The sequence below is a fragment of the Sciurus vulgaris genome, assembly GCF_902686455.1.
Source record: "Sciurus vulgaris genome assembly, chromosome: 5".
Taxonomy (NCBI): domain Eukaryota; kingdom Metazoa; phylum Chordata; class Mammalia; order Rodentia; family Sciuridae; genus Sciurus; species Sciurus vulgaris.
The window spans coordinates 95309466-95333786 of record NC_136465.1 but is presented as its reverse complement, the minus strand read 5'-3'; the positions used below and the strand labels follow the sequence as shown (position 1 = coordinate 95333786).

Here is a 24321-nt window from a genome sequence, read left to right as displayed (position 1 = left end):
GCCCTGGGTTAGATCCCCATAGAAACAAAAAACAAAAATGTAAGTCTTCTCATTATAAACTGCAAGTGAAAAAACTTCATAGCATGAGGATGATCTCTAATCTCAAACTGGATGTGTAGGTTTTATATAGCATTGCCTGGAATCAACTTTTTCTACTCCCTCCTAGTAGCCCAACAAATAGTATAATGCACTGCTTTCAGAAGTGAAAGAAAATCCTCATCAGATAACACTCACTGAATGAGCCCATCACCAGCAGAGTGAGTACAAAGGCCTTAGGATAAACTCCCCAAAAGATCATTAGCATAGATCAAGAAGTCTTCTTACTAAACAATTTTCGTTTTCCCCCAGCTTTCAAAGGAATTCCATGGTTTTAATGCTCATTGGATTTCAATACAATAGGTTTGATAAAGAACTACTTCCAAGGTACATTCAAGTGGAATCTTTTTAGACTGTGGCTTTTAAAAGAAAATTAATCTCATTACTGGTGAACTCTCTCAGCCTAGGACAAATAAGAATGGCAATTTACATCTAGCTTTAAAAAAAAAAAAAAAAAGCAGTTGGAGAGCAGACTAGCGCCAAGAAATTTTTCTAAAAAATATAAAAGACTTCAGGAGTTTATTTAGCTTTTGTTGAGATTTTAAAAAATAATTTTTACCCAGTAGGGAGGCAAGTCCCCTGCCCTTTCAAATTATCAAAAGTTTCAAAGACTCAATGTCTTATGTCTACTTTGAAAAGCACTTACTATACATTTTCTGTTTCTCACAAATCAGGAACATCCTGACACTTAAAATACTAATAATTCCTGCAAACTGTTTTGATATTTCCTTTTATTTTTAGCACTGCTTCTTCCAACCTCACCAGAAACACAGGCACAGAGTCCCAAAATCCTGTTGTGTCTACACTGGGGGACTTGTGAGAGGAAGAGAGGGTGCTCTGTAGTGGTCTTTAACAACACTGTATAATATGTACCTATTAAATAACTAAAGCTACAGGTCCTCTCTTAAACAAAAGTACATATTCATATATACTGAACACTTTGCAAATAACTCGAAGTTCAGAGACTCCCTGAATCTCCCTTTTCAATTCCAGGTTAAAAATCCAAGTTCTTATGTAAGACTTCCTGGCTTCAAGCCCAGGCCCATCACTTATTAGCTATGAATCCTGAGGAAGTTATGTAACCTCTCTGTGCTTTGTCTCCTCATCTATTAAACTGCAATACTAATAGCACTAACCTCAAAAGGTAAAAGTGAGTAGTTAGTAAAAGTATCTGGCACACAGGAAGTGCTTACAACTTCTAGCTGCTGGTGGTTGCTGCCACGTGATTCTTTTAAAAATCTGCCAAAGCACTGAATAACTATAAAGTCCAAACAAAGTGCCATTAAATCTCTCTACAACTGGATCCTGCGGCACTTCTCCAGTTTTATTTCACAATACCCATGCCTCACCCCTAAGCCTCCAGAACCTCTGCATCACTAACTTCCTATGCCCTCTTACCTCAATGCCTTTGCTTCTGTGGCTCCCTCTTCTAGTTACTGCCCTAACCATGCTACCTCTCCAGTTTGCCCTGCTATTCACCTACTCTCAAATGTACCCTTCAAGGCTCAGGATAACCTCAAGCCCCCTGGTAGACCAGAGCAGGCTAGAATTAATCTCACCCTCTTGTGCCACCACAGCACTTTTACTTTTATGTGTGTAAATGTGGATTTTATAGTTTAAAAAAAAAAAAAAAAAAAAAAAAACCCACACATCCATGTCTTTCTATCCCACTATACAAAACCTCCTATGTTCTACTTATCTTTGCATGATCCAAAGCCTCTGCCCAGTTGCTTGTACATAGAATCTCCACAATAAATATTTGGTGAAATGAAAAATTAATCTGCAAGAAATAATTTAAACAGATAATATCTGAAATGGAATGTTACTTCTTCTTATAACACTTAACTTGCTTCTACTTTAATTACATCTAGTCTCTAGATGTTTATATTGGTAGGCAGGCAGAGGTAGCATACTGTAGATGTTTCCTGGGTAGAAAAGCTCAGTTCTGTACAATGGACAAAGCTATCTAATAAAAGAATACCCATATCTTCCTAACTGCCAGAGTAAAACCTAGTATGTGATCTTCTCTTTTGAATTTAAAAGGCTGGGCAGAGTCCAGAAGTCCTAAAAGGCAGACTTTGAAAAGTGTGCAAAGTTCAGCTTGGCTTGAGCAAAAGGTGTATTTCTGCAATGCTAAGAAACAGGAGTCTGCATGGAAGCCAGATGGTTAAGGAATTTTTAATTTATCCTGGGCCAGGACAGGGGCAAAATCAAGAGATTGGGATGCCCAAATCTGTGTTTTAGAGAGAATTTTCTAAAAACAGCAGTGTAGGAGTGGGACTGGAGTACATTAAAGTTGGCAGCAAGAATGTTAGAGAAAAAACCCTGCCAATCAGGCTCCACAGCAAGATGGCAGAAGGAGTCAGATGCAGTCCTGGCCCAGAAGTAGTTTTCTCCATATGGAATCATTTTCTCAATATAGATGAAGGTTACATCTATTCTACTCAGACCCAGCTGTGACACCCTCCTGCTACACCAGCTCTAAGATACTACTATTTCTGATCTTTGGAAGCATTTACAGGAGTTAACCTTAATAAGCACAAAGATCCATCGACTCAGATGAACTATCAGGCAGTGAACTATCAGACACCATGAACGGATTTCTCCTTTCTCCTCCTTTCATTCATTTATTTGGTATTCATTTGCTTGCTGAGTTCACTCTATGTGCTGGCCATTATTACTTATTTTTCATGCAATGAAATGAGGATACACAAAGATGTTGTTCCTGTTCTCTAAATGTCCAAAGCCTGGTAGTAGTGCTAATTACCATTTGTGCAACAACAAATGAAATTTACCGGTCAAGTTCTCCTTGACTATCTTCACTTAAATGAGTCTGTTAAAAAACATTCTTTGGACATTGATTGGTTTAGCTATACCAGATTGTAACTCCTTTTTGCCTTCAATAATTGGTTTTCTACATGAACTGTAGAATTGGATGGAAGGGGTTTCCTGACACACTAACTGTAATCACTTTACTCATACAGCCAATATTTGTGGATTTGCCTGCTTGCTAAAATTTGTTTACAATCTCCACATCACGACTCAAGGTGTTTTCATGGTCACTCACGGACATATATGGAGTTGCTGCATAATGTTCCCAGCTGAGGTAGAACAATACAATGCTCAGTCTTCATATTCTAAGTGTCCTTTCCATAGTCTATTATCCTATGCCATGTTTTTCACAATTTTTGTGTTTTTTTGTTGAAACTTTTGCTGTTTGAAATAGCCTCCAAGAATAGTACTCAAATGCTGTCTAATGTTCCAGGGCAAGGTTGCCATGTACCACAGGGAAAAGCTTCATTCAGGCATGGACTGTACAGTGCAGCTGGCCATGAGGTAAATGTTGATCCAATAATTAAATATAGTGTCTAACACAAACACATATGAAACAAGGTTATGTACTGATCAGTTGAAAAAAACATAACCTGGGTCGGCAGGAACCTACCTCTGGTTCATAATGACTTTATGAACCAAAACTAACACACACACACATACACACACACCCCAGCATCAACTAATTACACTAAGTAAAGAGAACAAAAACACAGTCATGTACACTGATATTTTTTTTTCAGTTCTACATTCTGAGGATTTCAATAGCACCACAAAGTAAGGAAACAAAAATCACCCACGGGAACTTGTAATAGTTTGGTGGAACTAGTTAGTATCCTTTGCCCCTCTGGAATCATTCATGGTTTTGTAAAGAGCTGGCTGCTCTCTCGGCTACCAAGGGAAGAATGGAAAAGGAGTTCAACAAACCAAGGTACTACGGCTCAGGGAAGGCCACTGCTGTTCTCTCTTGTGAGACATCTAATGCTTGAAGTGCCGGCACTCTAGTTACTTTGTGTTTGAGACTTGGTTTTTAACTATCCTAATCACACAGGTACTCCAATCTAGGCCTTGAAAAGAATGTTCTAGGCAAGACCAACGTAGACAACTAACTGCAGAGATCCAGCTTGACATGACAACAGCCATCTTGGTAGTAAGTTCCATTTTGCCCACCAGGTAACCCTGGCACACACAGCACACATCCTGAAAACAGTCATGAAGATAGTCTGGGGATTTTGTGCCAGTCATTAACAACTAGACTGTTTTTTAATTGCACTGGACTTAACAGTAGTTGTTTTGTTTTGGGGGAAGAGGGATTTGTTTTGTTTTTTGACAAAGCGCAGATACATTCTGATTGGCCACAAGCCACCTTTTTCTAGTTCAGCATAAAAAGAACCCTTCCTTGAGTTGCTGGGATCCTCCTATCTTGCTGCCGCCCAACACACACTTCTATCCCTAAGTTCCTAATAAATTGTATTTTGTGTAATCCTGAATTTGTCTGTTTCTTTCTTCATACTCTTGGCATCGTCTGCCCTTGGCAGCTGGTTCCCATGTATTGCATTTTCCTGGAACAAGCATGAAAATCTTAAGGCTCTACTTTTGTAAGCAAATAATGCATTCTGTAATTTCTAAAAATGTGTAAAGAATAAGACAATTTAAATTCTACTAAACCATCCAAAACATTTGAGAATGCCTCAGAGTTTACATTTCCCTTAGTAAAAGCTAACCTCAAGCAGGAAACCAGTTCCGAATGTCAGGGCATAGGAAGCTGCTTCCTTGCTTTAGGAATCCCACCCTTAGAGCATTAGTGGAAAGTTCCATTCTGTGTCTTCTTAACTTTCCCCAAAGGCTGAGATCATGGCTGTTTGCTGAACAAAATAGTCATCCAAATACAAAACGGTCTAAAACCTTCCAAGAAAGTTAAAACCAAGGGAAAGAAGAGGAACAACTAATTAGAAATCAAGGGCAAGACAAATTAGATCCAAAATGAATATAGTACAAAATGCCCAGAATAGCCCAGAAAGACAGCTGATAAACTTTTCCTTTAAAATCTCTAAATATCACAGAATCAAATGGCCAAAGTATCTAAAGTCAACCACATAATTACTACTACAAAGGTAAAGAAAAGAAGTAAAAAACACACAAATGAGACAAGTTGATGGTATACTGACAATTCATGCTTTGAAATACAAATAAAATCAGAGCAGACAATAATTAGACTGTACTTAGGAGTCTGTAACAAGGGATTACACTCTAGTTCAAGGTAGGAGAACCAGGAAGATGTCAGGCTATTTCAACACAAAAGCTGCCATAATTTCTACAGAGATGACAAGTTACATTTTCCCTAGAGACCAGAGGGATAATGCTATAAGGGTTATAAACTGCTATATCCCTAACTTAACTCTCCTCTTGGCTCAAGAAGCTCTGGAATGTGATTTTACTAGGAAAGGACAGCACTACAGTACTCAAGGACCACAAGTGCTCCCAGGGGACCCAACCTCATTTCTTTAATTAAAATGCACAGAGCCTTGAGTTATTGCTAAATAATGGATGTAAGAACCATTAAAATCCCTTCCCCATTTCTCTACTCTGGAAGCAATGGAGGGCCTTGGCTCATTGAAACGCTGGTGTCAGAACCCAGGTTTCCCAAAAATGCTGTAATATTAAGCCACAAATCCACTAGTAAGTCAAAATTCCTTTGGACCTTCCTCTTCTCAAAAAACTGTTTAGACGCTACACCTAGAAGTCACAAAGATACTAAATTTGCCTAATTAAATGTATAACTGTATGGTAACATAAAAGAAAAAAAAAAAAAAAAAAAAAAACACTGCCTGTCCAGTTATAGAGCCAGTACGTGAACACACACACTGCACTTGATTATCTGCAAACATATAAACTGTTTCTCTTTATTTCTCTTCCTCTCTCTGTTCCATTTACACTCTAGCATCTTTGTCTTACGGGGGGGAGGGGGGGTCAAAGTCCCTGAATGTCCGTTTCTGAAGAAGTTAAAAATCCTAAGTAGGAAAGACTGCTAGTGCTTTGGCAAGATGAGCAAATAGCTACCAGTGGCTCTCAAACTCCATCTACACCCACAGCCAAAAAGCCCAACTAAATCTCCATTTGATTATAAAGATGTTCCTAGACACTTGGTAGGAAGAGTGATCACCAGAGGGGGAAAGGAAAAGGAAAACCTTTTGTGAGTTACAATAATGAAAAGATTCATTTACACAATGTCTCAAGCTATAATGAAACAATTAAGCACAAGACAAACCTTATGTGACATAATTCCAAATAAGACTGCCATCTCAAAGCAACATAGGTTGAGTATCCCTTATCCTAAACGTTGGGATCAGATGTATTTCAGATTTTAGAGCTTTTAAGATTCTATAATATTTGTATAGACTTTATTAACTGAGCATCCCTAATCTGAAAATGCAAAATCTGAAATGCTCCAAAATTTGAAATGTGAAAGTACTATACTCAAAATATCTAGGTTACTGGAATATTTTGGATTTCAGATTAAGGATGTTAAGCCTGTATTTGGAGAAATTTTCATATAAAATGTTTAATAGAAAGAATGCTTGGCCCACAAAAAGACAGGAGACAGAAAACTTCAAGTCCATATAATAATTAAAGTAATAAAGACTGCAATGGAGAAAACAGCACAGAAGGACAGAACTAAGGCAGGTGTTTTCCTTGAGGATGACATTATTTCAGGGGCTACGCTGCCTGCCTACAAAACTACAAATCACTAAGGCGGAGTGATTACACAGGTGGGCCTGAGTGAGGAGCTAACTACACAATCCCACAGCCTTCCTCAGCCTAATGAAAACAAGGCAGAGATGAAGCAAGACAAGGGCTCCATCTCATTCTTGTGTGTGGGTCAAGTCAGCTTCAAAAAAGCAGTGTTATGACACAGCTTTCACCATCATCAGCACAGAGGAGAGATCAAGGTGCTGCCTGTGCTCTACGATAGATGATATTTCATCTTTTTGCCAGTTGCTAAAACACCTAAAACACTGAGAGTAAAAAGATTCTGAAGTTTTTAGTTTAACTGCTTTCCTATATGATTGTTCCTGCTATCGGTTTCATCCAGATACCCCTAGGTAAAAGAGAATAAAGATCAGAACTTAAAAGTAATTAAGTGAGAACACTATTATTTATTTTCATTTTATTAATTCCACTGAATCTAATATTTAATTTAAATGCTAACTTTTAAATATTGCATCTTAATAAATATTTTCTTCAACATCTAAATAACAAAATGAACCCAACTTTTATTTGGGAAATTCTTGACTGTGTGGCAATATGGGGACTGAGAATTTAAATAGAGACAGAGTCAAAATGTAGCTTCCATAATCTAAATATGCCATGTGTTCATATACTGTATCTTATATGTGCATTTATGTAGTTTAGACAGAACTATATATGCACTTCAATGAACGGATCATGTGTATTAGAGCTGGTTAAGTAAATATCAGTGTGAAAATCAATTTGTATACACTCAGAGCCTTAAGTCAGTCATGATCATGGTCTGGTTATTTGGTTTTCTATCTACTTGTGGAAACTATTCTGTACACTTAAGTCATATCTTAAGACTTCTCCCACTGTCAAAAGTAACACAATCTGATGTCACAGAGCTTCTGATATAGGATAGGTCTGTGAAAAAAATCTACCATCTAGAAAATTAGAAATACCTCCCAAAGTAGAGATTACATTTAGGGGATTCACAGAATCTACCTCTGCTTCAAAGCCTCAATCAAAACTAATGTCTTGATTTTACAAATAAGGAAATGAAGCCCAGGAAGTTTAAATAATGACAGTAGAAGGCTGGGGTGTGGCTCAGTGGTGGAGTGCTTGCCTAGCACATGTGAGACACTGGATTCTATCCTTAGCACCACATAAATAAAATAAAGGTATAAAAAAAAAGAAAATTAAAAAAAATAATGACAGTAGAAAAGTCAGAGCTAAAAAATCAGAGTCTTGGGTCAATGTTCTCTTTGACCCAAGTATCTCTACAAATCTGCTTTTTAGAACACCAGATTATTCATTTGTTGGCTGACAGCTTCACTAAGGGCAAACTCAAGCTTTATCTACACACTATAGGCCCCAGGGCTGGTCCAGACCTCACCCACAGAGGTAGAAAGAGGTCACCAAGCACAGCCAGCTAGAACTGGGATGTACACTCTGAAGTTGTCATTGTCTTCAGAGTCAGCCACCCATAGAGCCTCACCAAAGCACTTTGATCAAGCAGGACACTGGTCTGCCAAATGCCAAGCATGAGTTAGGAGGATAATGCATAAAATTTTCCTTTGTGCAAAATGACTCTACTTTCTTGCTAATCTCAGCTCCACTGGCCTCTTCTTGAACCAACCAAGCAAACAGATAACCAAGAGGGTCTGCACCCACTCACGCTGTGGAGGGATACTCCAAGAACACCTAGACATGTTTCCCTTCATCGTTCCTCTGAGTTTCGTTTTAAGGTAAGACAAGTAGAAAAACATCTTAGTGTTCACCATACATAAAAAGGAAAAAGTCTCATATTTAAAAAAAAAAAAATTACCTGAAAATTCCTTTAAAGTACCATATAAAGAGTCACAGAGGTAATATTAGAAAAAAGAACAGAAGAAATAGTAAAAATGATGACTATGATTTCAATGCTACTGTTATGTGCCCAGAGACACACTGCTGACACTATTGCAATAAGCTGTCACAGCAAATTCATGAGTACCTTATAGGTGAGTACCTTATACATTTCCATTTTACATATGAGGAAGCCAACCCTGAGAGGTCATGGGACAAGAAGATAAGAGAGCTGGGGTCTGAATGCAGAATGATCTCACAGTAAAGTCCCCATGCTCACATTTCCTATTTGCTTAAAAAATTACATTTTTTTCCTCATTCAATAATTTCGTTAAGTTCATTCTTGGCTCAACATTCATATTATAGAGACTGTTTTGTCAAAGTTTCCTTAAAACAAAATTAATTAATTGGTTCAGGAAATATTATGAGAACTCCTTCTGAGCTCCAGCCTGCCTGATCAAATTTATTTTTATTTCTCTGTTCATTTCCTTAGATTCCCAGGTCTCATTAAGTTGAGTCTTCTCCTGGTTGTCACTCTCCCAGGCTCTTGATCTTGTTTGCAGAAGTCCTGACAGTTTCTAAAGTGGTCCAGACACGTGTCTTTGGGATCTTTTTCTCTTCCCCTCTATAATTCCTTCCTATACCATGGAACCAAAACCCTTCTCTGCCAAGGGAACAGCCTCACCAAATCATTCACATACCTGGCCACATCCCCAAATAAACTATGAAAACATCTTCATCTGTTCCTGATGAGTGAGCATGCATAGAATATCCCCTGGAAGCAGGCAATTCACTTGGCTATCTAAAATCAGCTCCTCTGCTTTCAGAGAAGTCTATTTCAACATCATTCCAGAGGGCTGCTGAACCTAAATTACCAGAGAGTCCCTGAACAAACAAAACAGAATCATTACCAAAAGACACACATAAAAATATTCATATGAGTCCTATGAATAATATGCTCAAACCAGATACTATCTAAATGTCCAGCAACCATAAAACAAACATGTAATTCAATACTATTAAACAAGAATAAAAAAGTAAACTAAGTGCAATATTGTGTGAGCTTTACAAACATAATAAGCAAAAATAAACCAGACACAAAAGAATATATACTGTATGATATATTTACGTATCCACAGATTTTTTTAAATAGGCAAAACTAGCCAGGCCTGGTGATACACACCTATAATCCCAGCAATTTAGGAGGCTGAGGCAGAAGGATTGTAAGCTCAAAGCCAGCCTCAGCAACTTAGCAAGACCCTGTCTCAAAATGAAAAACAAAAGGAACTGGACAGGTTTATCTCAGTGGCAGAAGGTATTTAGGTCCAAACCTGAGTACCACAACAACAGGCAAAACTAACCAAAAGCAGAATACTGGTTACTCTTGGGAACAGGAAGAGAAGGGGACTCCAGGGTTCTGGTAAGGTTCAGTTAGTTGAGTTATGATTACATAGGTGTGTCCACCCAGTTATGATGTGCATACGTTCTTCCATGTATAAAACACTTGGATTAAAAGTCCAAGGAAAGAGACCTTGCAAGCATCAGGCCTACCACCCAGTTGGTATAAGAGTAATTGTTTTCTGCTGAATTAATCTATTAAGTCCACAGAGGAAATCCATGGGAGGCTGGAACTGAACAGCAGATCTCTTAACTCTCCATCTAGGTACTAAATCTACCTCTCAAACATGAAAGAATGTTTCTCTAACTTCCTTCTTTGTTGTGACTACAGCCAAGATTTAGAAGGATTGATTCATGTTCTCATTAAGAACACAATACAAGGCCAGATACAAGATGCCCCTTCTTGGAAGACTGAGGCTGGAGAATCACAAGTTCGAGGCCAGAAACGTAACTTAGAAAGATCCTGGATACCCCACCCCAAAATAAAATAAAAAGGAATAGGGATGTAGCAAGTTCGAGGCCAGAAACGTAACTTAGAAAGACCCTGGATACCCCATCTCAAAATAAAATAAAAAGGAATAGGGATGTAGCTCTATGGTAGAGTGCTTGACTAGCATGCTCAAAGCCCTAGGTTAGATCCCCAGTACCAAGAAAGAAAAAAAAGGACACAACCCAAAAGGCTTCACTCTTCTACTGACACTCATGCCAGGAAGAACATTTACACTACTGAATTCATAAAGTACTGTGTACACACGTACCATCTGAATGACTGACGGCATGCTCCTTACCTCTCTCTGACCCTCAATATTCTCATCTATATTTTTGGAACATTAACTCCCACTTTGCAAGGCTAACATGAGGATAAGGTCGGAATGTCAGAGCACATATCAAGCATTTAGAAAAGTATTTGCAGAAAGAATATTGACTTGAATTAATCAAATACTAATCACTTGATGGAGGGTCAGTAAATTGCAGTTATGACCGAAGAAGAGGAATAAGCATCTGTGAAAACTACCACCTCATTTTCCCAGCCTATTGGGTCATTAATGGGTCAAAAATTCTCACTAGCTTAGATGAGGCACTGAAATGGTCTGCAAGGCATACAGCAATAACCTACAAACAGAGGGGCTCATGCCTTTCACATGCTACCATGTGTGTGTTTTCCTCAGCAGTGCAAAATAAAGATTTGCTCATTGAGTGCTATGACATGTCCAAACCCTGCAGTCACAACTTTAGAATTTAAAAGTTTTGAAAGAGAGAGGTAGGTCTTACATCCTTAAGATAAAATGAGCAGACTGACAATAGCAAAGTACCTTTACTACTGGGAAGAAATTTACACTCTGGAGATGTCAGAGATGAATGGTGAAGGGTGAGTTTACTTACATTTTTAAAAAGCAGGCTTAATACTGACTTTTTTCAGCTCGTCAAATCATGCATGTCCTTAGCAAATGGATCCATACAAATTCTAAACTGAAAATAAATAAATAAATAAATAATGATAAATTATACAACACCAGAAAAAAAAAAGTACAGATGGTTATTATTGTACAAGCCAAGCATCAAACTAAGTAACACAGGTATAATTTAAAACAAGAAGATATATATTAAGGACTTGCGCTATCTACCCTTCCTCCCCCTTCCTCTTCCTTCTCCCCATCCAGCACCCCCTCCCCCTCTCTTTCTCCTTCATTCTCCTCCTTCCTTAGTTATTGGACAGCTTCAAATGTTCCTTGAAAACTGATTTTCTACTAAAACAATCATAATATTTATAGCCAAGTTACCTAGCACATGGTAGGTACTCTATGAATGTCTGCTGAGTGAATAAATTAATCATGTTCTTACAATACAGTCGTCCCTTGGGATTTATAGAGGGAATGGTTCCAAAATCTCTTCAGATACCAAACTCCAAGGATGCTCCAGTTCTTACGTAAAATATCACAGTATATGTGTAGAATCTATGTATACCTTCCCATATACTTTAAGTCATCTTTCGATTACCTACAACACCTAATATAATGTAAATGCTATGTAAATAGTTAAGAGAATAATGACAAGGAAAAAAAGTTTGCACATGTTCAGTCCAGATGTAATTCTTCTTCCTGAATATTTTCAATCTGCAGTTGGTTGAATTTGCAGATTTGGAAACCACATATATAAAAGATTGACTACATTTAGTTGTTAGGTGAAAAAAGAAAAAACAAAAAGGAAATGCTTGCAATTCACTTATTTTATTGTTCAAGAACACTACACAGGCAATACTTAGAAACAAATACACTGTTTTCATGATTGCATTTCTGATTCCCTTATATCTTAAATAACTCATATTTAGGGGAAAATTCCATTAGTGTGTATGGGCACATATATTCCTATGATGATATAGTAATAAAACATGTTTTGGTGGGAAGGAATATTTAAGAACAGTAAATGTTCCTTTTGAGGTGTTCACTCTTCAAAAATCTCATAACTACCTCCTATCCACATAAGAAAGTAAGGTGTCTCCAAGTTAAATACAAGAGATAATGCAAACATGCATTTAAATAATAAGGGCCAGTCCTGGACAATGTTATGACACAAGAATGTGTCTGCTTCCTTCTATTGAGGGGTAGAATAGAGGATTCAGTGACCCCAGATGTTGAATCCAGCAAGGAATTAAAAAGGTTAGCTCCAAGGCTCCAACAACATAATGGATATTCTTCCTACTAACATTCTCTTCCCTTCCCTTTCCCTCCATTTCTCCCTTTTCCCTTCTCTTTCTCTCTCTCCCTCTCTCTCTACCCCCCGAAAAAAGAGTTTCAAAAGAAGCAGGTGCTTAAAATGATTTACTGACAACAGAATTTTAGGCATAAATGGGGATGTGGATCATCTTGAAGGAATTTTGTCCATCACATCAGATAAGCATCTGTCCATTCTGCCCTCTCTGAAAGCTGGTTTCACATATGGTCCAGAAATACACACCAATCCAGGCAAATTCTAAGCAATAAATGGTGTCTACATAGGCAAGCCTGATTAAGACTAAGTTATGCTCCAAAAGTAAAGTTCCATGAATAGCTTTCAAAGTGAGCTAGGAATCCCAGTCTATAAATGTTTCTGAGAACAGAGACAGAAACCAGTGATATATGGGCAGAGCAATTTCACTTTTATTAATCATTTAGTTGGAGAAGTGGTTTCCTGACTTGCTTATGAAAGGGCTGAAATAATCAATATAATCAAGAATTCATCGGGACCAGATGGGTTCTCAGCCGAGTTCTACAAAACCTTTAAGGAAGAGCTCATTCCAATACTCTCAAAGTATTCCATAAAATAGAAGAAGAGGGAACCCTCCCAAACTCATTCTATGAAGCCAATATCACCCTGATACCTAAACCAGACAGAGACACATCGAGGAAAGAAAATTTCAGACCAATATCCTTAATGAACATCGACGCAAAAATTCTCAATAAAATTTTAGCAAATTGCATACAAAAATACATTAAAAAGATAGTGCACCACGATCAAGTGGGTTTTATCCCAGGGATGCAAGGTTGGTTCAACATCCGGAAATCAATAAATGTCATTCGCCATATCAACAGACTTAAAGTTAAGAATCACATGATTATTTCAATAGATGCAGAAAAAGCATTCGATAAAATACAGCATCTCTTCATGCTCAAAACACTAGAAAAAATAGGGATAGTGGGAACATTCCTTAACATTGTAAAGGCCATCTACGCTAAGCCCATGGCCAATATCATTCTAAGTGGGGAAAAACTGAAAGCACTCCCCCTAAAAACTGGAACAAGGCAGGGATGCCCTCTTTCACCACTTCTATTCAACATCGTCCTTGAAACTCTAGCCAGAGCAATTAGACAAACCAAAGAAATTAAAGGGACACGAATAGGAAAAGAAGAACTCAAACTATCCCTGTTTGCTGATGACATGATTATATATTTAGAGGAACCTGGAAATCCCACCAGGAAACTTTTAGAACTCATAAGTGAATTCAGTAAAGTAGCAGGTTACAAGATCAATGCTCATAAATCCAATGCATTTTTATACATAAGTGATGAATCTTCAGAAAGAGAAATTAGGAAAACTACCCCATTCACAATAGCATCGAAAAAAATAAAATACTTGGGAATCAATCTCACAAAAGAGGTGAAAGACCTCTACAATGAGAACTACAGAACACTAAAGAAAGAAATTAAAGAAAACCTTAGAAGATGGAAAGATCTCCCATGTTCTTGGATAGGCAGAATTAATATTGTCAAAAAGGCCATACTACCTAAAGTGCTATACAGATTCAATGCAATTCCAATTAAAATCCCAATGATGTACCTTACAGAAATAGAGCAAGCAATTATGAAATTCATCTGGAAGAATAAGAAACCCAGAATAGCTAAAGCAATCCTCAGTAGAAAGAGCAAAGCAGGGGGTATCGCAATAACAGATCTTCAACTCTATTACGAAGCAATAGTAACAAAAACGGCATGGTATTGGTACCAAAATAGACAGGTAGATCAATGGTACAGAACAGAGGACACAGACACAAACCCAAATAAATACAATTTTCTCATACTAGACAAAAGTGCCAAAAATATGCAATGGAGAAAAGATAGCCTCTTCAACAAATGGTGCTGGGAAAACTGGAAAACCATATGCAACAGAATGAAATTAGACCCCTATCTCTCACCCTGCACAAAACTCAACTCAAAATGGATCAAGGACCTCGGAATCAGACCAGAGACCCTGCATCTTATAGAAGAAAAAGTAGGCCCAAACCTTCAACTTATTGGCTTAGGATCAGACTTCCTTAACAGGACTCCCATAGCACAAGAAATAAAAACAAGAATCAATAACTGTGATAGATTCAAACTAAAAAGCTTTCTCTCAGCAAAGGAAACTATCAGTAATGTGAAGAGAGAGCCTACAGAGTGGGAGAATATCTTTGCCACTCATACTTCAGATACAGCGCTAATTTCCAGAATCTATAAAGAACTCAAAAAACTCTACACCAAGAATACAAATAATCCAATCAACAAATGGGCTAAGGAAATGAACAGACACTTCACAGAAGATGTACAAGCAATCAACAGATATATGAAAAAAATGTTCAACATCTCTAGTAATAAGAGAAATGCAAATCAAAACTACCCTAAGATTTCATCTCACCCCAATTAGAATGGCGATAATCAAGAACACAAGCAACAATAGGTGTTGGCGAGGATGTGGGGAAAAAGGTACACTCATACATTGCTGATGGGGTTGCAAATTAGTGCAGCCACTCTGGAAAGCAGTATGGAGGTTCCTCAGAAAGCTTGGAATGGAACCACCATTTGACCCAGCTATACCACTCCTTGGCTTATACCCAAAGGACTTAAAATCAGCATACTACAGAGATACAGCCACATCAATGTTCATAGCTGCTCAATTCGCCATAGCCAGATTGTGGAACCAACCTAGATGCCCTTCAGTTGATGAATGGATAAAGAAACTGTGGCATATATATATATACAATGGAATATTACTCTGCCATGAAGAATGATAAAATTGTGGCATTTGCAGGCAAATGGATGAAATTGGAGGATATCATGCTAAGTGAGATAAGCCAATCTCAAAAAACTAAAGGATGAATGATCTCGCTGATAAACGGATGAGGACATATACTGGGGGCTAGGAGGGAGGGGTCAGCATTAGGGTTAGGGTTGGGTTTAAGTTTAGGGATAAGGAGAGTGGTAAGAATGGAGGAAGGAAGAACCATATAGGAAAAGAGGGGTGGGTGGGGTGGGGAGAAAGGGACAAAAAAAATAACAGAATGAATCAAACAACATTGCCCTATGTAAATTTATGATTTTTAATAAAAAAAGAAGTATACTTTGCAAAAGTTTTTAAAAAAAAAAGAACTCATTACCAAGAAAAGTACTTGAGTGCAAAAAATTCCAATGAGTTCACAACATGGCTAATTGAAATACACAGAATCCAACCATCATCTCAACCTTTATGGGAGAATGTGAGCTCCAGTTTGGAATCCAAAGCACAGGTCACTCAGGGACTGAGCAGAGAGGAGCTAAGCCATTTCTTCCTTCCAGCAAAGTCCCTTCATCTCCTGGCCAGAAGTAGAAGGAAGGAGAACTACCCTTCCATGAGGACTGAGTCAATGGTGAGTAGGAAGAGCTCATGGACATTCCAGAGATGGTGCTATGATTTGGACGTGGTCAGTTCTTACCAAAATTCATGCAGAGCCAGGCGTTGGTGGTACATGTTTGTAATCCCAGCCTTAGGAGGCTAAGACAGGAGGATCATAAGTTCAAAGCCAGCCTCAGCAAAATCGAGGAGCTAAGCAACTGACACCCTGTCTCTAAATAAATAGGGCTGGGTGTGTGGCTCAGTGGTCAAGTGCCCCTGAGTTCAACCCCCAGTACCAAAACAACAAACAAACAAACAAACTCATGTAGAAGCTTGATCCCCAAAGTAGCGGTATGGAAAGGTGGTGGGATCTTTAAAAGGTGAAGCCTAGTGGGAGGTGACTAGGTCATGGGTGTCCTCAAGGAGGGATTAAAGTTGATCTCTAGAAATGGGTTAGTTCTTAAGAGGAGGAAACTAGTTTTCAGGAGTCTTGACTATAAGTAAGGGTAAGCCTGGCCCTTTCCTTCCCTTGCTCTCGTTCCCACCAAGTGACTGACTAACCACTCTCCTCATCCCTTCTCTCCCCTATATTTCACAATCTTTCACCATGTGATGCCATTGGCCATGAGGCCCTCACCAAACACTAATGCCACTATCATGTTCTTAGACTTCCAAAACTGTGAGCCAAAATAAAATTATTTTCCTTATAATTTAACCAGCCTTGAGTATTTTGTTATAACAATACAAAACAAACTCAGGCACACAGGGCAGCAGGGAGCTCTAGCAGGGAAGAAGACACAGTGGATGTCTGTCAGTCACTTCCTAGGCCCTGCCCCAACCCCTATCAGCCTCTTTGCTGAACATATATCAGGGTTCTTGGATAGAAATGTCAATGGAGAAAACTTGTACAGCAGTTTAAAGAGAAGAAAAAAATACACCTATGTTCTGTAAGAAGTGTTGCCTGAACTTGCTCTGGAAGAACTGACGCTAAGAGACAGAGTTTATTCAATTCCTCCCTTAGCACAGAGGTCCCATTATCTAGCCCAAACGGGACTGAATACATAAAAACATTTATGAACATGAACCATTAGATTTTTTGAGTTTGATCAAAGGCCTTGTTTAAGTAAGTCAAAGATGTTCTTTGTTATACAATTTTGATCGAATGCAAGAGGCTTTAGTCATTTCCTCAGGAACAGACCTAAGCTATAAATACTAACTAACCAACACAGGCAGCCACTCACAAAAAAGGCTCCCTGACATGTTTAATTTAAAAATAAGATCACATTATTAAACTGAAAAGTAAGCCATTAAAAAACCAAACCCAAGCAAACATTCCTAGAAGAAAAATTATTAGTGTATAGACAGGTACTTAAGTAGCTTTTTGTATGACTCACAAGTCTTTCCTATACAAAATCACAAAAGAAAAAAATATATACAATCTATATTTGTGTTCACTGAATAAAACAAACCCTTAACAATTCTTTCCACAATCTCAGGTTTCGAGTTCCAAGAAAATTCTCCAAACCCTAAGTGGTGTTTATAATCCCTTTAAGATGGAGAACACATTATTACTATTTCTTATTTTTGAAAACCCTTTGATAGTCTAAAGCCTGACCATTATAACTGTGAGGAAGACGCCAAACAATCATTAGGAAAGTTACTGTTTATTATAATACTACCATAGTCCATGTTCCAAAACTGAGTGGAACCAAAGTCTCCTCTCAGATATGACCTGTTTGTTTGTTTGTTTGTTTGTTTGATGGAAGTAGGGATTGAACTCAGGGATGCTCTACCACTGAGCTACATCCCCTGCCCTTTTTATTCTTTATTTTAGACATAGTCTCACTAAATTTCCAGCCTGCCCTCCAACTTGAGACCCTCCTGCCTCACCTCCAGTGTCACTGGAATAACAGTTGTGTGCCACAGCAACCAGCCCATTATGTTCTTTATTGCCACAGGTAATCAAAGAATCAGGTTATGACCAACATCTATCTTCTTGGTGTATCAGGCGTCTCTGGGAAATTAGGCCCTTCAGTAAGCATTCAAGATAAAATTTACCTGAAGGACCCTAAGTCTTCCCAATGTATTTCCATTCAGTCTCATCCTCCACAGAGTTTCCATCTGGGAAAAGCTTGAGATAGCATCAACAGAAATCACTCAGACTGTTGGTGGGCTGGCAGAAAGTGCTCTATCCAGCCACAACTGTCCATCACATATGCAGGAAGATGTCCCCTTGCTGTATCATTCCCACCACTTCCTCAAGTCTCAGGGACTTCTGGAGGAAATGTGTCACACAAATGTGACCCAGTGCCCCTTTGTACTAAAAGACAGGTTGATGTGGTTCCAAATAAAAGGGAGAAACATACTACTATCTTTATCACCAATTCATGTGCAGACAGAAATGGTCTCAACCCTCTTTTTAATCAGACTAGTCTCTACCTGATTTTCAGTGACTGCAGAATAAAGACTGCAGAATAAATCCTTAAGTTTTAATTCCTTTCCTGCTTTTCCAATCTAACACCTTCTGATTTGCGGTGGTTCATATACCTAGCATATCATACCTGCTCCTCCTTCTGAGACCACACTCACTCTGTCCTCTTTGTTAAACATTCTATTTCCTCTTCTACCAACATCACATTCAGTGTACAAGTCAAACCTCTGTGATAAATAATGTGGGATGTAATATGTATTTCCTGCCCCCAGATTCTAACAATCCAGCAGGGAAACAGGTAACAAAAGAGACCAAACTAAAGCTGTATGTGAAAGATTCAAAATGCTACAGGTCCCTGGCAAGCAAATCTAAAGAGGCCATCACTGAATTGGATCTTGAAGGAAGATAGAGCATGAGTGATTGAGTTATTAAGTTGCAGAGGTGACACACAGAATCACAAATTTTGCAAACAGACTGGAGTCCAAAATCTCAGTGCCCTTACGTTGGAATAGGGTTTGTAGCAGCTAAGATCAAATAGCCTAGTGCCTAATCATGTTCAAAATCATATTTGTGACCAATTCTTAAGTTTTGCCCAAATCATGAAACCTTTTCATGTTATGGCCTAATACAGTCTTCCTCTCCTCTCACTGCTAACAGCACTTACTCTTCCCACCATCCATTCATTCAGGGAATTAATCACACATTGATTTTTGCTCTTCAAATATTCCAAAAGTATTTTCTAAAAGTATATTTTGCTTTCTTAATAAGACTTTGTTATCAAATAAAATATCCTTTCAAACAGATACGTGGCCTTTCCAAATTTTAGGTTCTGGATCCATGACAACCAGTGTTAGTTGAGATGTGAAACGAATTTAAGTCACAAGCTTGAGCTCTGCAGCTAGTTACATGTGGTCCAGACAAAAAACCAACATCTGTACTCCAACACAGCTTTCTTTTCTGTCTATCTAGTAACTTCTAGAAGCAGACCTAAAGCTTGTTTTTTTGTGGCATGTGTGGGATATTCAGAAAAGAGTCAATGGCCAGAGCTATTGATGAAACTGAAAATCAAGTTGAATGGTACAAGAAAGCTATGGCCATTAGCCAAAAATTAATAAATAAATAGACACTAAAGAGCAGAAGAAATTATATAGTACTGTACTGTATGCGCAAACCTGAGGATGGATGAAGGGCCTGGGATCCATCACTCATGCTTTTAAAGAATTTAGTGTACATTTTTTCACAGTACCAGTATAAATACTAGCTGAATGAATAATGTGATAATCTTATATCCTGAATTCCTCAGTGAATCACCTCCCATGACAAAATACAAGTCAACATAGGCAGTTTCTCCTAAGGGTCCAAAAGTTTAGGATTTGCCATGTTTACTGACATATTACATCAAACAAAGCCCACATGTTTTTAAATTAGCATGTTGCTTTGTAATCATATTTGAAGTGTTTAGTAATGGCTTATTTTCTTTGCCAATATTGGCAAATCATTTCATATTTTCCACCAAAAGATTCTAATTCAGAGATTATAAGCAATTGGGAACTCAATTGCTATTCTTTGAAAGTTTTGACTGAATTAACTGAAATGATTAAAGCCTGTCTAAAGTTTTATATGAAAATAAACATACATACCATTGAGTGCAACACTGCACAGTATGTGGAGGGCGGAGAATTAACATGGTTCAGATTCTTAGCTCACCAACTTTTGTGGCAAATATTTTAAAACTTTATATGAAAACACAATATTTACATAAAGTTGTATTAATATGAAAAATATGAACTATAATGCAAAATTTACTAATAATGTATTAAAATTAATGTGAAAAATATCATTGACTATAATGTAAAAATTACATAACAATATATTTAAGCAGTGGATTTCAATTAAGATTGGGGCAAGAACTTCAGAGTAGATGTTTTTTATTATTTGAATATTTTTTGGAGCATTAGGGTACTTGGGTAAAAATCAGAGACTGCTGTCATAGTTATCATGTCCTCAGGAAAAAAATTCCATAAACATTCTGAAATATGTTCTATCACTACTGAAAATAAAGGAGAAATGATTGAACTATCCCCCAAACACTGCTACCCCTGCCCAAGAAATCCTGTAGAATCAAGTACTTCCAAATCATTAGCTTATGTGTTACTGCAAATATAATTATAAAATGTATAAAATGAAATTGCTCTGGTCCCAAGAGCATTCTGAATGGGCATTCTGAATTAATGTGAAACTAAAATAGTGAATACTTGAATAAAAACAATGACTTCAGCCCAGTGGCACAGAACACTCTGTCCTGCCAGTGGCACTCTACAAGTAACATGTCCCAGTGAGGTAGGCGCAGGTCTGGAAAGTGGGCTGCCCATTAGGAACTCTACCTCATCAGGAACTTGACCCAATGAAGGATTCTGCCCCTTATCTGTCCCACATGGAGCAGACATATATTCACCATCAGACTGTAATCATCATCTCCACAGCCCACGTGTTTGAAAAGAAATGCACTGGTGGGTTTCCTGAGAATTAAGCTATTGAATCATAAGAAATGGCCATACATAAAAGCTTAGAGTATGGTATTCAAAACAATGTAACATTTTATAATGCAGAAGTGCCCAAAAGTTATGTTCCAAACAGGAATTTTCTGCCTAAAATAGGTTCTATCTAGCTACCTTCTGTTAAAATCCTATTAGCGCTGAGGTTGTGGCTCAGTGGTACAGTGCTTGCCTCAAATGTGTGAGGCACTGGGTTGAGTTCTCAGCACCACACATAAAGAAATGAATAAAATAAAGATCCATCAACAACTAAAAATATTTTTTAAAAATCTTATCTATTAATAAGTCCCCAGAGCTTTATTTTATTAGAGAAGCTAATAGAATTCCATGTGGGACAAAGGAAGTAATCGCTATATAGAATGCAACTTTATTTAAATGTCTACTAAAAAATCTAAATCCCAGTCTTAGGGGAAAACATATATATATATATATATATATAGAGAGAGAGAGAGAGAGAGAGAGAGAGAGAGAGAGAATTTTAAATTTGCTATAGAAACCAAAAAAGGATATTAAACGGTGATCAGTTACCATTGTACATATACTAAAATGCACACATACATACACACACACACACACACACACACACACACACAAAATCCTAACACTCACTGGTGGCAATGTTGTAGTGAAATTGCTGTTTTTACTACTGGCACCATATTTAATGTGAAACCCTTTAGGAAAGCAATGTACTATGTAGTAAGAGTTAGTAATTCCACTATAACACATTTGTCTTAAGGAACTAATTTGCAAAAAGTTCTTTATAAAAATTGCACAAAAGCTATTCATTACAGGATTCTAAAGGACAAATAGAACTATCTGAATACCCATTATTAGAGAATGGCAAACAATTCTGCAATGTCAAAGCAATAAAATTAGAAAACCAATAAGGTTATAATGCTAATCAGACCACAGAGAAAAAAGAGCATTTGATAAACTTTTAAGTGAAAACAACAGGATCCAACTTGTCACTGTGGAAACTGCACAGGAATAGTGAGATGACAGGAGCATGAGGGGAATGAGGTGGTGAGGCTGCTAGGCTGAGAAGCAGTGGGTGCAAAGCACATGACAAGATTTGCAAGACACCTAGACTAGTGAGTTGAGAAGACACAGTAAACCATGCCATTTCTTTTGCATGGAAGATAATAGTAACAGAGTTCTGTTTCTTTTAAAAAGAATCAGAGTTTACTGTTATTTTGTGAAGTACTGCCACTGGCACCCCCTCTCGAACCAGATATCAGTTAGTCACACAAGAGAGACTCTGAAGGAAGACTAGGAGGTCCACAGTGACGAGGGGCAACCTCCCTGGTTTCTGCAAGTTGTTACTGTTGATACCTGCCCTGGTACGTGGATAGATGGACTATGTTATCATTATAATTCATCCAACCTCACTCCCACAAAATGGACATGTGGTTTCAAGGAACCACAATAGTGATAACATCAACAATGTAAACACAAGTGAACACAAGAAATTGGCAAAACCAACACCTCTCTACTTGATCACCCTGTACAACCCTTTGGTTCCTCTAAAGTAAAGATGAGTGTGCCAGGGAAGAAATCTTCAAGGAAAAGTGTACATTTTGAAAAGAAGTTTGAAAACATTTTCCAAATAATCTCATATCCATAAAACCCAAAATTTTCTAACCAGTATTAAAATTTATGAAATGAAAAGTTTTAGCTTCCCATCCCCTACCCTGCAGGTCTAGGGACCAAACCCAGGGTCCTGTGCATATTAGGCAAGTGCTATGCCACAAAACTTTAGTTTTTGAAGCCCTCGTAGCTATACTAGGCATGCAGCTATACTGTGGCACGTTGCTATTTCCTTTTTTAAGAATTGTTGGACATTAAAGAAGAAAACAGCTACCAACCATTGCCAGGTCAGGCATTGTGCTTAGTGTGTGGTATTCTTTAATCAATCCGCAACACTAACCACAAGGGAAATGTTGTTATTATTACTTCATTTCACAGACACAAACTGAGGATAAGAGAGATGAAGCAAATTGCCCAATTTAGTAAGTCCCCAAACAGGATTCTGACTAGACAGTTTAACTCTAGAAGATCCATCATCAACCATTCTGAGTACTACACCTGACTGCAATTTACTGAGTGATTATCAAAACAACCTTTTTGGAGCTGGTAGATAAAAATAAACAAGTAGTTAACACAGTATTTCTCCCATTTGACTCTTTATATACAGTCAGCCCTCCACATCTGTGGAATCCACATCCATGGATTCAACCAACCTTGGATTGAAAATATTAAAAAGAAAAACCTTTGCCTTATTGCTGATATGTGCTAAGTAGTCAGACCTACAATGGTTGTATCTGAACTGAATACATATAGATTTTTTCCTTGTTCTTTTCTCCAAATGACCCAGTAAAAGAACTATTTACTTAGCATTTACATTGTATTAGGCATTAAAACTAAAGATGGCTTAAAGAATATAGGAGAACAAGCAGATATGCAATTACTACACAAATTTATATAAGGGCATCCATAGATTTTGGCATCCTCAGGAGTTCCTGGAATCAATTCCCCTCAGGTACCCAGGTACAACATTATTAATACACTAACTTTTTGAATAATGAACAGCTTAAAGAAGAAGTACCTAAGTATCTAAATAAACCAAACTTACAAACTTGACCTTAAAATCACTGTACCACAAAGTAGAAATATATATATCTGTATATTCACTGTTATTCCTCTTAGGATTGCTCTCATAAGCATGGTATGACTTTTTTTTTTTTTTGTTCCTTTTAGATACATATGACAGTAAAGTATAGAGTGTATTTAGACATACTATACATACATGAAGTATAACTTCTAATTAGGATCCCATCCTTGTGGTTGTACATGATGTGGTTACACTGGTCATGTTTTCATAAATGAACATAGGAAAGCTATGTCCAATTCATTCTTTATTCTTTCCTATTCCCATCCTCTCTCCTCCCCTTCATTCCCTTTTATCTAATCCAATGAACTTCTATTCTTCCCTTCCCTTGCTGTGGGTTAGCATCTGCATATCAGAGAAAACATTTGGCCTTTGGTTTTTGGGGACAAGCTTATTTCACTTAGCATGATAGCCTCCAGTTCCATTCATTAACTGGCAAATGCCATGATTTCATTCTTCTTTGTGGCTGAGTAATATTCCATTGTGTATATATACCACATTTTCTTTATCCATTCATCTGTTGCAGGGCATTCTAGGTTGGTTCCATAGCTTGGCTATTGTGAATTGAGTTGCTAAAAACATTGATGGAGCTGTGTCACTGTAGTGTGCCGATTTTAAGTCCTTTGGGTATAAACCAAGGAATGGGGTAGCTGGGTCAA

The 24321-nt window shown here is 37.7% G+C and overlaps 1 protein-coding gene across 9 annotated transcripts in view; it reads right to left on the bottom strand.

The window, feature by feature from the left end:
• Window positions 1-24321, bottom strand: part of PPFIBP1 (PPFIA binding protein 1) — a 211428-nt gene that overhangs the window by 145957 nt on the left and 41150 nt on the right. For all 9 annotated transcript variants that reach the window (XM_079139307.1, XM_079139306.1, XM_079139305.1 and 6 more), the window contains exon 2: window positions 11290-11376. The gene's annotated coding sequence lies outside the window, so the exon portion shown is untranslated. The remainder of the gene's footprint in view (window positions 1-11289; window positions 11377-24321) is intronic.